The 18,270-nt window shown below is 35.7% G+C and overlaps 1 long non-coding RNA gene across 3 annotated transcripts in view; it reads left to right on the top strand.

The window, feature by feature from the left end:
• The first annotated feature begins 3,442 nt into the window (after positions 1-3,442).
• Positions 3,443-18,270, top strand: part of LOC107967950 (uncharacterized) — a 42,211-nt gene continuing 27,383 nt past the window's right edge. For all 3 annotated transcript variants that reach the window (XR_001708809.2, XR_001708810.2, XR_001708811.3), the window contains exons 1-3: positions 3,443-3,534; positions 3,909-4,013; positions 4,806-4,928. This is a non-coding gene — a long non-coding RNA (uncharacterized LOC107967950). The remainder of the gene's footprint in view (positions 3,535-3,908; positions 4,014-4,805; positions 4,929-18,270) is intronic.

Here is an 18,270-nt window from a genome sequence, read left to right as displayed (position 1 = left end):
ATGAACTATCACTGTTCATTTTACTTATTTATTTATTTATTTATTTATTTGAGACAGGATCTCACTCTGTTGTCCAGGCTGGAGTGCAGTGGCAGAGTTATATCTTACTTGAACTATAACCTTGAATTCCTGGGCTCAAGTGATCCTCCTATCTTAGCCTCCCAAGTAGCTAGGGTTATAGGTCCATGTCATCATGCCCAGCTCGTTTTTGTTTGTTTGCTTGCTTAATTTTTTTCTTTTATTTATTTATTTATTTGTGTAGAAACACAGTCTTGCTATTTTGCCCAGGCTGGTCTTAAACTCCTGGCCTTAAGAGATCCTCCCACCTCAGCCTCCCAAAGTGCTGGGTGTTTGTGATATTTATTTATCACCCAGATGCCATCAATACATTTTGTCTGTAGCATGGGATTCTTTCCAGCATTCACAACTTAGTTCTCCTCTTACCTGTCTCATTTAAGTGCCAGGTTTGGAGAGAGGGGGGTCAAAATAATGGGTCTAGGTCCAGTTTGCCCTGTTTGTCTGTATTTTATGCAGTTAATCTCTAAGAGAGGGGCTGCCAAGATATAGGAACACCATATTTATATCATTACTTGTTCTAAGCAGACAAATGTTGATGGAACCAGGGAAGTATATTTTGTAAAGAAGTGCTATTAATAGAAATATTCAGTATTTTTAAAAAGAAAAACACAAAATAATTAGTTTTGAATTATCAAAAAGAAAATATGTTTTCTTCAAAAGTATGCAATAACCCAGCTAAGGTGTTTTTTTCTTTTAAAAGCTTGGATGGAGTATTACAATGAACCTGACCAATTAAAAAACTTTAGAAGATTCTAGCTATTAATGAACATATATTTTACTTCATTAATTTTGCATAAATGCCTTTTCTGATCATTCATGACCTAGAGAGTGGTCTAAGGTATTTACAAATTGGATGGATCACTTGCACACCATTAAAATGATCAACGTTGCCTTGACTTCTTTACTTGTTCCCATGACTACCATATAAATTTCCCGAAGCAATCATTTAAATGGCCACATAAAATTTTAGATGATTTCCTTTGGAAGGGTAAGAGACCTTGAATTAATAGGACTACTCTTCTGGATGTTTAGAATAAAAAAGGAATTATTCTCTCTCTTCCTTAAAATTATAAGACATTAACATACATGTGTCTTACATACAGTCTTATTAAGAAATTGCAATTGTAGTTTGTGTTTCTTGGATATTTTCTTTTTAACATTGTAAGAATGGACAAAAGTGCTGAATTCTTTAAATGTGGAGATATCTATCACAGATTTCACTGAGAAAAAAATTATAATTATGACCTTCTACCTGGTTTTACAGTTATCGTATTTTAGATAAATTAGCCAGCCAAATGGCACTGCAAAATTTGCTTTTCATTTTTTAGTTACTTCCGTAAAAGCTTATGTAAGCAGTTTAATGTGTCCACAATTTTCTCTAAATTGTGAATATAAAAATGAGTTTATAAATCAGAAATTCTAGTTTTGTAGTGTAATGTGACATTTTTAACCATTTGTAATACTATAAAATTAATTCCTGCTGAACATTTAACATTAAACAATCAACATATGTCTTGTGATGAATATTCCAAGGTTTAAGTAAAAATTTAGATACAGATTTTTACAATATGAAAAAACATTCTTGTAATGAACACATATTTTAAGGCAGACATTTATTATGTGCATGAAATCTCTTCAGAAAAACTTCTATTCAAAAATATTTTGCAAATGTTAGGTAGATTAAATTTTAAAAATAGGACAAAAAAGCATATGACAATAAGAATGATACCATTCAATACAGGACTAGATAATGCAAATCATGATTGGCCTCCTAATTCTAATTATTTTAAAATAAACTCATTTCAAACCTCAACGCTTTTGAAAAAAGTTATTGATCTTAAAATTTCTCAAGCTGTAAATATTTAGGCAATCAACAATGTCTGATTTACTCAATTTTATTTTACATAACAGCCCAGGAGATATATCACTATATGTCCATATATTTCCTAAGGCAGTCAGCTGCAACTCCTAGGCAACATAGAATACTAATTCAGTTTAGTCTCCTGAATTTCAGGAAGTTTTGCTGCAAACCACATATTATATTTACTTTCTGTTTATGGGTTTAAAGATTAAATGATTTATTTCTTAAATAGCTGTTCATCTTTTTTTCTTTTTAAAACTAACATTTTATGTTCTATTTATATAGCAAATGATGCAAAGTCAACCAGTCTATAGATTTATAGAATCATGTTACTCGCTACTGACATTACTATAGAGTATAACTTACTGCCCCCATGAGAAAAAAGGGAGTTATTTGTTTAATTTGAATAAATTATCGTTTTGAGAGAAGCAAGAATATGTGATTGGCATACATTTTTACAAAAATAAACCTAAGAAAAGTGACCATATTTTAAAAACAAAGACACTAAATTAATTATTCTCTTTTGCCCTAACTAATAGGAGATTAGTTATGATAATACAGTTCAAACATTTTACTCATTGATTTCTCTTTGCATTAAGGAAATAAGTATTTTCTGATCCTGGGGTTGAGTCATATATTCTGCACTTGAACTGTTCTGATTTGAGAGAGAAGGTGGGAATAATCAGAAAAGAAATGGAGAGGTAGCTGACAAAACTATCCTGGCCTATATTCAGATTCTACCATCAGAAACGTATTTATTATTAATGGTCTTCCTGTAGGATACTTAAGACTGGATTATTTTAACAAATTATTTTCATGATGGTTATTGAGACCAGTTATTTTTACTATTACTATTTTTTAACTAATGGGGAGTTCTCATTCCCATTTTAGAGAAATGGGAGGTAGTTACCAGAGAAGAGTAAATCACTATGCCTTGACAGATGTCCCAGAGTCTTTCTGTGATAGGAACTATGGCTTAGAGTAGGAAAAAGATGGGAGGCCAGCGAATATAAATACTATGTACTTGACAATTTTTCAAGAACCAGTGTTCTTTTTTGCTCACCTTTTCTGAATTATCCCTATTTCCTGGGTTTTCAACACAGCTAAGACAGGAGACTTTTGGCCCTTCAGAGAGTAGCATCCCTTGACGGGGAGAATTTACCGTAAAATATTGTTGGTTTTTTCTGTTTTTAATATGCAGAGAAGACTAACACATAGTAAGGGAGGTACAGTGGAAAGAGGTCAGGCATTGGGGTTTGAAGATCTATATTCACATTTGATCTATGCCACTTATTAGCTATGTTAATGGTCAAGTTATTTAGCTTTCATATTTGTCAGGATGGCTAAGTTATACACTGGTAACAAATAATTTCCAAATATCAGATGTATTTTTCTCTCAAGTTACTTGCCACTGGTATTTGCTGCCTTCTGTTTGCCTCAATCTGGAACCCACTATCTGGAATTTGTCAATAATGGAACAAAAGAAAAGAGTTCTGGAGCATCACAATTAAAGCTCATAACACATGGCCTAGAAGTTATTAGGTGGCCTCACCCCACCAGCGAGAGGCAATACAGTTCGATTATGTACTTAGAAGGCAAGTACATAATTATGTACTTTGAAGTGCTGATCTTAGAGGGTATCCATTACAGTGCAAATATCATCAGCCCTTGCCTAAATTTGTATTGCAACTGAAACTAATGATTTTTAACTGCAAGGACTTTTAAAAGGAAATAAAACCATTGGAAATTAAGCTGGAGATGAGTGTAATGAGGCTAAAAAACAATTGAAACCATCTTTTCTCATCGCTTCAATATACTACTTCTTACATTGTACATTATAATTATTGCCAACAGAATTTACTTAAGAGCAAAATAAGAACAGAGAGAACAGAGCTCTATTTATAATGTCAGATAGTGCGGGAGAGACCTTAGCTCCTTGCATCATGTCTCCCAATTTCTCTGATTTCAGCCTCAGCTGATGGACAGATTGTTTAAGATTGAAGAGCCCATTCATGCTTCACGGAGGGAAACGAGATTTTTTTCATACAACCTCAGTGAAGGAGACGATGAACACGTAAGTCCGCATAAAACAACTCTTTGGTGAACAACATGAATGATAAGCACAGCATTTCTGAGCTTCAGTTTCTGCATAAATAATATAAAAACGTGGAGTCAAACATGATAATATATGTAAAACACCTGCTAGAAATAATGCCTCATATGTAATCATTTTAATAAAATGTAATTGTTAGTTTCACTAATTATTATCATTAGGATACTGAAGCCTAGGGGAAACTAAGCATATTCTAATGCATTACAGAAATAATTTCCGTTTCATAGAGATTAGCAATCTATGGCCCACAGACAGCATGCGGTCCACCACCAGTTTTCACAAATATATTTTAATTAGAACATAGTCACACCCATTCATTGGGCATTGTTTATGGCTGTTTTCACTCTAAAATGATAGAATTGAGTAGCGGCCACAAAGACCATATGAACCACAAACATGTACAATCTGCCCCTTTAGAGAAAAAAATTGCTGATCCCTGTTCTAAAGGAATAGCAAGTTGTTAACAAAGTAACCTGTCTTAGTTTGTATTCCCTTGAGACAAAGACCTAGGTGTGAGTAGTTTATACTGGAGTTGATGTGAAAGTAGGGGTGAAAGGGTGGCCAAGGTGAGACAGGGATGGCGAAAAAAGCTAACAGGGAGATGTATTATTGAGTTTGTGCCTGTGCACAGCATTCACTTGATTCTACTAGGTCCTGTTGAGAAGTGACAGAATGTCTACTAGAATTTCCAAAATTATCACCCTGAGGACAGGAGGCAGGGGCGTTTACTCACTGGCTTCTGTTTCCCAATAGGGGCTGCTACTGGAGGTATTACTCCAGGACTTCTGGCTTTACTTGCATATAGGGCACGTGGACTTCATAATGTTGGAGAATGTTCTTGGCAGAAAGTAGAAAGAGGTATGGAGCATGCTTGAGGTGAGTAACTGTCAATCAGAACTTGTGTGGCACTGTCCATCAGCTGAGGCTAAAATCAGAGGAATTGGGAGACATGACGCCTGGAGCTAAGGTCTCTCCCACACTGTCTGACATCGTAAATAGAGTTCTGATCTCTCTGTTCTTATTTTGCTCTTGAGTAAATTATATTGGCCATAGTTATGATGTACAATGTAGGAAGTAGTATATGGAGGGACTATGAGAGAAGATTGTTTCAAGACTGGCACTAGAGTCATGCCTATAATCTCAGTCTAAGGGGGTGATAAAAACAAGTGCCCAGAAGAAGTGATGGAAAAGATTATTTACCACGTATAGTGGCAGTTTTTTCTGTAAAGGATAAGGTAGCATCTATCTGATAATAGCTGTTATATGCGTTGATCCTCTTAAGTCTGATAGCAATGCTGCTGATAAAAAATTTCCTGTTAGGGATAGATATAAAGTGCTGATCTTAGAGGGTATCAATTACAGTGCAGATATCATCAGCCCTTGCCTAAAATTGTATTGCAACTGAAACTAATGATTTTTAACTGCATGGGCTTAAAAAAAGAAATAAAACCATTGGAAATTAAGCTGAAGATGAGTGTAATGAGAACAAGAAAACCAGACTGAAGAGCCCATTCATGCTTCATGGAGGGAAACAAGAGATTTTTTCATACAATCTCAGTGAAGGAGATGATGGAGACATAAGTCTGAGTCAGATCATTCCAGGCATTTATCTGCTAAATATGGCTCTACTGGTGATTAAACAAATTATTTCATTCTCTTTTTTAAAATAAAAGGACAGATATCAATAAAATTACTTCTAAATTTTACAAATAGGTGCCTTATAGTCATTTATTTTAAATTTTGAATTTGAAATCATAATGTAGTAGATAAGCTACAATGAGAAGATGAGAATGCTTTGAATAATTTTGTTCAAAAAATAACCACCCAATTGTCTTCATGGGGGAAGGAGTGCATTAATCTGTTCTTGCATTGCTATCAGGAAATACCTGCTGGGTGTGGTGGCTCACGCCTGGGAGGCTGAGGTGGGTGGATGACCTGAGGCCAGGAGTTTGAGATCAGCCTGGCCAACATGGTGAAACCTCATCTCTACTGAAAATCCAAAAATTAGCCAGGCGTGGTAGCGGGTGCCTGAAACGCCAGCTACTCAGGAGGCTGAGGCAGGAGAATCATTTGAACTCATGAGGCGGAGATTGCAGTGAGCCGAGAGTGCGCCACTGCACTCCAGCCTGGGCGACAGAGTGAGACTCTGTCTCAAAAAAATAAAATAAAATAAAACAAATAAATAAAAAATAAAAAGAAAAAGAAATACCTACGACTGGGTAATTTATGATGAAAAGATGCCTGAAGGCCTCAGGAAGCTTCCAATCATAGCGGAAGGCAAAGGAGGGGGCAGGCATATCACATTGTGAAAGCAGAAAGAAGGGAGTGGGTGGGGAGATGCTGCACGCTTTTAAACTACCAGATCTCACAAGAACTCGTTCATTATCATGAGGACAGTATTGTATCGCTAAAGGTTCTTGCCTTAGCCATGCCAAAGATTTGGTGTGGCGGCAGCCCGCGGTGAGAGAGAGACACGGATCGGACCGAGAGAAAAAAAAGCTGTAGGCTTTATTGAACAGAGTGACGGTACAAAGCTTCCACAGCGTGGAAGGGGTCCCGAGCGGGTGGCCAGTGTTAGATTTTTGATCACCTTTTAAACTCTTTAAGGCGGGAAATACGTGCGGTGCCCCTGGAAGATGTTACCAGAGCGAGAAACAAAGACAATTAACATGTCTCTGGTCTTGAGGAGAACGGGAATTGTAACTTAAGTTTTATCTACTTTATTAACCTTGCAGCAGCAAGGGAAAGGAGACAGGATCTCACGGGATTTTACAAATTGTGTTTACAAGGGATTGGAATTGGGAGCATAGATAAGATCTGCTGGTCACAGAAAAACGGGCTTTTAACGTTCCTTTTAGTTTCAGGAGAGGGGGAAGGGAGAGAGGACACAGGGAAGCTTACAGCAAAATTTTCGCTGTTTATAGCTTTCTTGGGGGACAAAACACATGCACAAATTCTGATGTTGGGAACATTTTAAGCATATACCTTCAATATTATTCATCCAGGGCCAAAGTAAATCCTGATGCAGGAAAGGAGTGAATTTCACAGCTTTCTGAGCCCCTACTCAACCCAGAAAGCCCAGCTGGAACCTCCTCTCAGTATCAAGGGGGATGGTGCTAAAATATTCATGAGAAATACATCCCCATGATCCAATCACCTCCCACCAGGCCCCACCTCACATTTCAACATGACATTTGGGTGGAGACATAGATGATTGAAACTGTTTCAAGGAGTAAAGAAGATTCAAGGAGTAAATCTGAGTACAGATAAAATTTAAAGAAGATAATTATGCTTTCTAAGAGCTTGCACAAAATGCTTAATATCAAAACTTTGTCTGTAAAAGGACTATTGCTTGCTTAAGCGAATGAATGAATGAGTAGACAGTCTAAGACGATATGCGACCTCAAGAAAACCCTGCATAGTTCTCCTCTCTAGTTAAGACCAAAGCTGTTAAGATTTTCTATACTACTTAAATAGATTCTCATTCCAAGCAGGCCAATCTCCTCTCCAGCCGCTGGGCATCAGGCTCTTTTGTAGTCCTGTATGATCTTCTTCCCCTGCAGCATAAACACCTGCCTGTTTCAAGGTCTAGGTCAGTACCACATCTGTAGGAGGCTCTACTGTCACAGCTCCTGTCCACACTACTCCAATTGTTTTGGAAATTAAGTAACTAGTCTAGTCACAAATTAACACACTGCATAAAAACTTTACGTTTACCTAAAGTTTTACCTAATGTGTATATATGTTTTATTCTATTAGATTGTTCTAAGCCCCTAGAAGGGAGCAACAATTTTTTTTTTTTTTTTTTTTTTTTTTTTTTTTTTTTGAGACAGGGTCTTGCTCTTTGAGCCAGGCCAAACTACAGTGGCATGATCATGGCTCACTGCAGCCTTGCCCTCCCTGCAGGCTTGACCTCCTGAGGCTCAAGCAAACCTCTCACTGCAGCCTCCCAAGTAGCTGGGACTATAGGTACACACCACCATACCTGGCTAATTTTTGTTTTGTTTTGTTTTGTTTTTTAAGAGACAGGCTTTTGCTGTATTCCCAGGAGATTGGTCTTGAATTCCTGGGCACAAGGGATTAGCCCGCCTGGGTCTCCCAAAATGCTAGGAATTACAGGCTTGAGCAACTATGCCTGGCCTGGAGCAATGATTTCTGTAACTCCTTTTGTATCTTCTGATTCAACTTGTTGCTATGTTGAACGCTTATTTTGGCTTCACATATATTGTGCTTATGCTAGCTAGTCAAAAGTTATGAATGAATTGGTCATCTCTGAATTGCTACTGTTGCCATGTTAACAGAAGCTTACAGTAAAGTTGTCCTATATTCACATGCAATTAAACAAAAACTGTGGTTTCTGTTCTTCCACTGATAAAAGAATAATTTTTTCTTCTAAAACAGACAAATATACACAGTTGTTTTCTTTCCGTTTATCTTGACTGTCTTTTAAACTCAAGATCTGCTCAACTCTTTCACAAGGCAACTTGTGGAAATCAGTATTCCCCAAAGTAACTGCATGTAAAAGAATAACTATGGAGGGTTGCTTAAAATATAGATTGCCAATCTCCACCCCAGACCTACTGAATTAGAGACTTTAGAGAGGAGAACTGGAATCTGGATTTTTATCACATACTCACCTTAGGTCTTAAATGCCCACAAGTTTGAAATACACTTACATAAAAAACTCTCTGAGTATCCCTTTTTAACACTAAAAGGGACACAAAAATACTTTGTATAGAATTACACTGGATATTGAATGGCATAAATATGATGAAATAATATACCTAGTGAAAACCCAAGGATCATAGACAATAATTGATAAACTGCAGTTGAGATTTTCCTATTCTCTTATATCATTTTATAAAATCTTATTTTGAAAATTAAAAAAAAACAAGTAACTCAATAAACATCCCTTTTAGAAAGTCCCAACTTTATGGTTGTTCTATTACTATGTCAGCTTATTGACTCATTCCAACGTCTATTTTGTTTTTTGGTGAAGCTAGTCTTAGTCGATTTAAGGTAGAGATCGGTGGTTTAAGATAGAGATCAGCTCCAGAGGAGACCTGTGGTTGTGCCATGTCTTTTCTTCTGGGATTTTTAACATCCAATTTTCTAATAAGATATTAACTACTATTAGTCTGTCATTACTACAAGTTATGACATTTTGGGTTGAGTGATTAAAAAATACTACAAGTTAAATTTTGCATCTGCTTTCACCATTTCTATATCTTGAAAATTACTATTAATGGATCATCTGGGAATTTTCACAATGATCATTTTCCTATCTATCTATATTATCTATCTATCTATCTATCATCTTGTCTATCAATATCTATCTACCATCTACCTATCTGTCTAGTTAGCTAGCTAGAGTGATTGTTTTCTACCTCTCAGGGACATCTGAAACTAATAGATTAACATCCTAATTAAAATGATATTTTTATTTCCCAATCTATTTTATATACAAATATTTACTGCAGATAATTCAGTAATTTATTGATTTTCTGTGAAATCTCAAAAAGTTCTGGCCTCCATCTTTTTTCCTACAGAAAGCAAGACTTTGTTTTTATTTTCATTAGATTTCCTGATGAGCATTTTATTTTGAGTTCTCTAAATAAAGACATGGAGTTTAATATTACACCTGGACTTTGGTAGATACCTTAATTAACCATGATGAATTGAATGATCTAAGTATTCTTGGTCCCCTATGAAACTCAAGTTGATTTAATCAATGAAATTCAGACATACAAAGTAGAACTTTAAGAAGTTATATAAATATCTCACTTGCCAACAGCCAACAAATACATTCGTTCATCTATGTTCCTATGTATCTATTTATTTATCACTTATCTATGCTTAGGATATTCAAGAATGCCAAAGAAAAGGAATAAACCATAATGATAATACATTTGCTATTTTTAAAACATTAACTTTTCATTGCATATGTTCTCTAGAAATCATTTAACTCTAAATTCCTTGAGTAAAAATTTGAGCTTCTCTTATGATTATATAAGTACTCACCTAAAAATACAAAACCAATTTCCTCTTTATACCAAAGTTTGCTTGTGAAATACATGATAGTTTTTCCTCTACAATTCATCTGGTCAAACTGTCAAAATGAATTACTCAAGTTCCAAATGGGCATTGTTTTTCATTTTAAAGTATATAGAATTTAGCAAGTTTTCCTAGGTTTCAAGGATTCTGATCCAATGACATGGACAGAACTAATAATTTGCCTGACAGAGTCTTGGAAGCTTGCTCTCAAGTGAGTAACTACTAATAACCTTGGGTACCTGAGGCATCCATGACTTAGATAGTTAATGTGGAAATTAATATGAATGCTATGATACTGACTAGGCATTTGAACAATTATCTTTGAATTATCAGTAAATCCTTTGAACTATAGGAAATCGTGGGTGACAAAAGTAGAATCCTGTTCAGCTTTGGAAGGCTCAATATATGATCCCGTCTGCAATGTTAAGAAATTTTCCTAAAACTTCGTATGATCTTTCTGTCATCAGTCTTGTAAATTATGACTTTATTACTGGACAAAGATAAAAATAAATGTATTTTGGAAAAAAAAATTTAGTGAGAAAAATAAAATCCTCTAGGTTTCAGGAATACTCAAAGCTATGTGGAAAAAATTTTGCTTGGTTAATCTACTCATAATAAATAAAATATTATAATTATTTACAGCCTTGGTAAGTTTAAGCTTGGGCAAGTTTCTTTACTTTTCTGATCCTAGTTTTGTCATAGCTTAAATTTTTGCAGAAATACCTACCTTTCAGGCTTGATGTAAGGTCTAAGTGAGACAATGTGGAATTCTAACTTTTAGTACACTGCTTCCTGCTGGGTAATGAATGGATACTGTTGTATAATAGCAGTGCTTATTGTTTTTAACAACACTTTACCCAAGAGAAAAAAATAGAGCATATTAAAAGAAATGCTTTTTGGAAATATTTTGTTGAACATACACAGTTTTTATTTTTTTTTAAGGTAATGCTACAGGTTCTAGTCCCCAAATGATTTGTTGTCACTGTGTAGAACTAGCCTCTTTAGTCACTTTTACTCATGTGTCTTCATAAAATGTCATGGATGTTCTCTCAGCCTCACAAAAAGATCTCTAGAGGGACCTTATTGCACCCAGGCTTTTCAGCTAAGAAAGGACAAAAGAAAAATAGATAAACATGAAGAGAGGTGTGACAATTATTGTAGCATTGAAGACTTGGTTTAATGTAGACCACCTTATTATTTTAAATCTATATACTATTATACATTATGATAAATGTTAGAATGTAATCAAAGTAATAAAATTTGTAAAACTCCAGTGCATTCACATATTGGTTATTATAAGCTTATATTTTTTGTTAAAATTTTGTACCAGTGCAGATAGTTTTTTATTATGAATAGTTAGGAAAAATAAAATCACCGTTAAATTGGCATCATTTCTGATGACAAAGAAGAGTAAAAAAAGTTAATATCACAATTCTTGTATTCTGGAAAACTTTCCGTATAACATAGATGACATCAACATACTTATTTTTTCATATCTCAAGTAGTTTTTACACTAGTGATTACATAATTTATTGCATTTTAAATTGTGATGAAAGTAAAAGCCTTATCTTTAAAATTTGATGATAACCACATTACCTTTTAAATCTCTTCTGGGTAGAAAAATTTTACATGTAGCACATAACTGGCAAACAAAAATTCCTTGACTGACTAAATTATATTTTTTATCTCAAGAAAAAGTAAATCTCACACAGTCAGCATAAAAGCTAAGAAACAATTTTGAATCAATAATATTCAGAAGAGGTTATTTTAGTGTTTTACTTCACGTTTCTCTCCATTTTCCCTTTTGAATATTGTTTCTCCTTGCAGCCGGACACCACGTAAAGTAACTCAAGCTGTTTTCAGTGTGTTGCCACACAAAAGAACAAAGTTAAACCTTAAAGCATTTTTATATTAATTTTCTGAATTACTTATTCTATAATCATTGTAGTCATTGCATAAGTGTTTAGTTCATATTCTCTTAGTTTCAATAACATAAAATATCACAGAGGGCACCTAAAATATTTTACAGTTTGATCATGGGAAGAAGGTGGAGACAGGGATTCTACAATGCCATAGAAACATTGTGGGATAGGAAGCATTTTGATGTTATAGAGCAGGAAAATATTAAGTGAATAAATTTACTAGAAAATAGAAACATCTATTTTCTGAAGCTGAAGCTACTAATGTGAATTTACATGTCACTGTCGTGTCAGGACCACCCCTAAGTATAACTCAGGAATTTCTATGCCCCTTATACAGTAATTTCAAGAAAGATGCCATATAACTCCAAAGAAGAGAAAATAAAGAATTTACTGCTAGTATGTGGAAGTAGGGAGTAAAGAAACTGAGGAGAGGAACTGAAATTCTTCCTTTTTTATTAAATTTATGATTTAGGTGAAGCATGAAATAGCTAACCTGAAGCTGGCACTTTAGGAAGAACATTTATGATAAAGGATAATCTATTTGGAATGAACATTTAGAAATAAAAGTAAGATAACATGAATCATTACAAGCATCTCCAAGTCACTGGTTCAATTAGCAAGTGAGAAAAGTAAAAAGGGATTTTCAAGATAAGTGTTTGTTATTAGACTCTGAGTTAATAGACTATATTTTCTTAGGGCAGTTTATCCCTGCAATGAAAGTACAGAATGTGACTCTAAGTAAATTATAGGAACTGGAATACGGTTACAAGGAAACTTAAATGTAAAGTATTTACCACTAATTGTGTTTATGTAACTCCAGACCAGAACAAAATCACGCAAGCAGGATATCTTTGATATGTGTGGGGGTCATTAGTGCTATTCACATCGGTTCCAGTTCTCATTCTTGGCACAAAGAATGATTGCATTTTATCTCTTCTTTTGAAGTTGGATGTGCCCATGTAATTTGCTTTGATCAATAAAATGTTTGTACAATTATGCAAATCATTTGAAGATGGAAGCCTGAAAAACCAATGCAGGATCACTATGTTCCCTTCCCCAAGTCTAACATTGAAAAAGCACATGTAAAGATGGAATTTTTGTCATCCTGGGTACATGAGTGATTGATAAATGGATGCTCTCATAGACCAATCATGTGAGTTTTAATTTAATTTAATTTTTTTAGAGACAGGGTCTCACTCTGTCGCCCAGGTAGGAGTGCAGTGGTGTGATGATAGTAGCTTACTGCAACTTCAGACTCCTGGGCTCAAGTGATCCTCTCATCTCAGCCTCTCAACTAGCTGGGACTACTGGCATGCACTATTGCTCTCAGGTAGTTTTTTATTTTTTGCAGAGACAGGGTCTTGCTATATTTCCCAGTCTGGGAAACTCCTGGGCCCAAGTGATCCTCCCACCTTGGGCTCCCAAAGTGCTGGGATTATAGGCATGCACCACCACACCCAGCCTGAGGTTTTCGCTTTTGTTTTTGGAGTCAGGGTCTTGCTCTGTCACCCAGGCTGGAGTGCAGTGGCATAATTATGGCTCACTGCAGCCTCGACCTCCTCAGCTCACATGATCCTCCCAACTCAGCCTCCTGAGTAGCTGGGACTACAGGCATGTGCCACTATGCCCAGCTAATTTTTATATTTTTTGTAGAGATGCGGTCTTACTTGGTTGCCCAGGCTGGTCTTGAACCCCTGGGCTCAAGCAATCTTCCTGCCTTGGCCTCCCAAAGTGCTGGGATTACAGGCATGAAGCACTGCACTGGGCCCATCCTGAGTTTTTAAATGTGCTTTATCTCTTTAAGTCTCAGAAGAGCTGTAAAGTTGATGTAATCATAGTACTTACATTACAGGATTATTGTGAGAATCAAAGATGATTTATATCTTGATATGCTGCCCAACAAGTGGTAACTTTTAGGGTCGTTGTTAAAACTTTAAAAAAATTGGTAAAATGCTTAAAGCTCTCTCTAGAAGTTTTGTATTTTTGCATCTAAATGATACTTTATAAGTGAACTTTTAATTTATCTTTTTAATTTTGAGTTTTTTTCTTTTCCTTACATTGTTACTTGCTTCTGAAAATGTGTTAGCATGCAAAAGTCACTGCATCTCTATACTATGCTTAACATAGAAATCACATTAATAATCTCACTAGACAGGAAGCTACATAAAGCAAAAAGTACATGCCTCCACCATTCACCCAGGAATGAATGGCAAAAAGGGCAGAGAAGAGAGTTATAGTGGATTAGCCTTTGGCTGCCCAAGGGGTTTATGGTGTTCTAGGAAACCAGAAGTGAGTCCTTAAGAATCATGTTTCAGTACTATGAAAAAAGCAAGGGAGTTATTTTCTGAGAACTTGTAGTTCAAATCTACTTGTACCTTGAAATCACTCAAAAATACGTTAAAATAGACAAGGTCATCACCCTAGAATAATTTTTGGCTATGAAGCTTACAACTGATAAGAAAAGAGTTAACAACTCCTGGAAAGAAGGAGCTCACCTAATAGATTAGGGTGTAAGTTCAAAAGGGCAAGTTCCTCTTCCCTAATAAATAATTTCGGTTTACAGTGTACACGTCTGACAAGGCTCCAGGATTTTCTGTAGAATATATTCAGTTATGAAGCTACTTAAATAAAGTCTTTCTACCAGGTTTTGTTGTAGTTGTTGTTGATTAGGGTTTGGCAATGCAAAAAGGGCCACTTAAATAATTAATTGGCATATCACTGATTAGCTGAGACAGTATAACTATTACATAAATTAAAAGATTAAAATGAAGCAAGGAAGCTATTTTCATATTGCTTTTAAAGCAAGGTTTTCTGTTAAAGTGCAGGCTACTCAGAAGTTATTTTCAGAGTCAGCTCTGCCTTAATATTTAGAACAGCCTTGTAAATTTGTCTCAGATTTTTCCAATCCACACAAACATTTTATCAACCCACCCTTCTAGTGTGGTTAATCTGTTGAAATGAATGAAGTCAGTATTTAATTTTATTTATTGCACATATAGTTTTTCTTATCTCCCTGATCTGAGAAGAAAAAAGGAGCTAATTCACCTTGGCAGTTAACCCAAGATCTCAATGCCTCCTACTTTGCTTATTTTTTGTCCAGTTCGCTAACTAATAAGGTAAATTTACATGGATTGCAGTCCATGGCTTTAGATTGTTAAGGGCAACCACTAGCGTTACCGAAAATATTAAAGGACCAGTCTTCTCCTACCTGAGAAATCAGTATTTTGGACCTTGCTATAAAATAGCCTCTTACCATTCTGGAAACTTCATGGTACACAGTTTTACAATTTAAAACCAATCTTGTCATTCACAGCGATTAAATAGAAGCGTGGTTCTTTCTAAGCCTTCATTCAGCTTACCATTTAAAGGTACACTGGACTAAGAACTAAAACATTTAAAAATATCTGGCACCTTCCTAGTACTTTGAAGCTTTCTAAAGGAAGGTATTTTAATTGAAGCCTTACAACAATCTGGTAAAGGTAATACTATTACCTCAATTTACATAAAAGATCAGAGAAGTTAAGTGAATTGTTCATGATCACACAGGTTACACAGAAGGGGCTCAGGCCTAAATATGACTCAATTCCAAATTTGCTCTCTGACAGCACTGTCCAACAGAAATATAATGCCAGCCACAAATGTCACTTAAACTTTTCTTGTGGTCACAATACAAACAGTAAAAAAAATGCAATGAATTTTAATAAGTTATTTTACTTAATCTATTAAAAATATTGTCATTTCAACATGTGATCAACTTAAAAATGACTCATGAGATACTGCACGTCTGCCTTTTTGTACCAAGCCTTGGATACCCAGTTTATACTAAAGTACATCTCAATTTGGATTCAAAATTTTCATCAGAAATACTTAATATGTATTTATATTTTATAAAACTTAAAAGTTGTATATTCACACAATTACGTTATTCCAAACATACTTAAATGTTTTCTAATAATGAAGTTCTGTATTAATTTCCAAAGTGAAATTAAATTAAATTAAAATATTTAGTTCTTTCATAGTGCCAATCATGTGTTCAGTGGCTAGGTTGCCAAAACAGTGTCATTGTATAGTGTCTGATTGTTTGTTAGGCATTAGAGTTTAGAGTCAGTTTCACATTGTTTCTTTCATCTTTCACATAATCAATTATTAAGAAAGAAGAAACAAAAATAAGCAATTACATATTCAGATTGACTGATTTTTCTTTCTTGTTTTCTAGGAATATTTTAACAAGGCAAGTTGATCAAAGACTGGGCTTTTCAGGGAGACATGTTGACATAAAAGAAAAAAATAGCATTCATTCACAGGTCAATTAGATACACAATATTTAAGAAAGCATAACTCATTTTCCTCATCTTTTAATCAAAGTCCTGGCTGTGGGCAGTCACTTCACGAGTTTTTGTTGAAGACGAAAGTAGTTTTCCTCTCCCCCTTCAGTGTAGCACTGGTTTGTAGCTGTTTCCTCCATGAAATGTGTAGTTTATAAGGATCTTTGTGATATATTGGAATGTGGTAAAATAGTGATGGAGATGAAATTTGTCTTCCAAGCTGACATGGTTTGGATATTTGTTCCACCCAAATCTCATCCTGAAATGTATTCCCCAGTGTTGGAGGTGGGGCCTGATGGGAGGTGTTTGGGTTATGAGGGCAAATCCCTCATGGCTTGGTGCCATTCTTATGACCATGAGTTCTTGCAAGATCTGGTTTTTGACATATGTGGCACCCCGCCCCACCCCCATGCTCTCTCTTGCCCTTGCTATGAGATGTGAGATGCCTGCTCCCCATCACCTTCTGCCAGATTGGAAGCTTCCTGAGGCCTCCCTAGAAACCAAGCAAATGTGGTGCCAGGCTCCCTGTACAGCCTGCAGAACCATGAGCCAATTACCCCTATTTTCTTGTAAATTACCCAGCCTCAGGCATTTCTTTATGGGAACACGAGAACGGCCTAATACACAAGTGTTATTAAAGTTTTCCTCACTTCTTTCTTCACTCTCTTACAGCTTCTTCACTACTCAGGCAAACTAGCTTCCATGCTGCCCTTTTTCATGAATTCAGATGATTTTGGACTAGAGAATTCTTCCTTTTTCTTCTGCTCAGTTTTAAATTTTGACTATTTATTTTTGAGACAGGACCTTGCTCTGTCACCCAGTCTGGAGTGCAGTGACAATCACAGCTCACTGTACCGTGAACCTCCTGGGCTCAAGAAATCCTCCCACCTCAGGCTCCCTAGTAGCTGACATCATAGGTGCACACTACCATGCCTCAGCTAATTTTTAAAAAAAAAATGTTTTTGTAGAGATAGGGTCTTGGTATGTTGACCAGGCTGGTCCTTGAACTCCTAAGCTCAAGAGATCCTCCTGCCTTGGCCTCCCAGAATTCTGGGATTACAGGTGTGAGCCACCCTGCCTGTCCTCTTCTGCTCACTTGACTTACCCTATGACTAAATTCTTTCAGGAAAGGATGCTATAAACTCTTTCACTCTAAGGGATGATTGCCATCTTTACTAGAGATATGAAATATGGCATGATAATTTCAGTAGCAGCAGGCTGTGAAGAACATTTTGGGGTACAAGAGAGGTGTGAAGTCATACCACTTTATCAAGAACTCACTCTGCCTGACTTTCACAAAAAGCCTTCTCCCAACTTCTCGTGCAGAAACTTTAATACAGAAGAGATCACTTCTCTGTTTCATCTGAGTTTAAATACAACATAAAATTGAAAAATTAAGTTATATCTATTGCTAAGAAACCAGCTAAAAGGAAGTCTTTTTAGCTCATACAATTCAATTTACACATCAGTCTTGATAAGGTAGTGCTTTAATATCCCACATATGTGTGTGCCCTGGAGGGCACTGTTAGAATCTACTTTGTGCAGAGAGGATTTTTATCATAAAAATAAAAGTCTCTGATAATTCATGCCTAATTATTGGGTATTCCAAGACCCATCTGAAGGACTTGACAAACAATTATAACCTTGCACAATGTAATGTTAAATAAGGTTACAAAAGGCTGGGGTTCCCAGAAGTTGCTCAGTTCCAAATGTTATGAAATATTCTGTCCAGGCTGCAGAAATGCTCCATTTCTGGGGCATTATCAGCAAACTGTTATAGCTACTTAGAGTCAGCATGAGAGGATATTTATAGTCTTCTCGAAAACTGTCCTCATTCATTGTTAAGTAGTCACCAAGGGTTATTTATAAAATAGATGTCAGATATACAGAAAATGGACACATTAAGCCAAGTTTAAG

The sequence above is a fragment of the Pan troglodytes genome, chromosome 14, assembly GCF_028858775.2.
Source record: "Pan troglodytes isolate AG18354 chromosome 14, NHGRI_mPanTro3-v2.0_pri, whole genome shotgun sequence".
Taxonomy (NCBI): domain Eukaryota; kingdom Metazoa; phylum Chordata; class Mammalia; order Primates; family Hominidae; genus Pan; species Pan troglodytes.
Note: the sequence above shows the minus strand (reverse complement) of the source record. Positions and strands in the feature narration are given on the sequence as shown.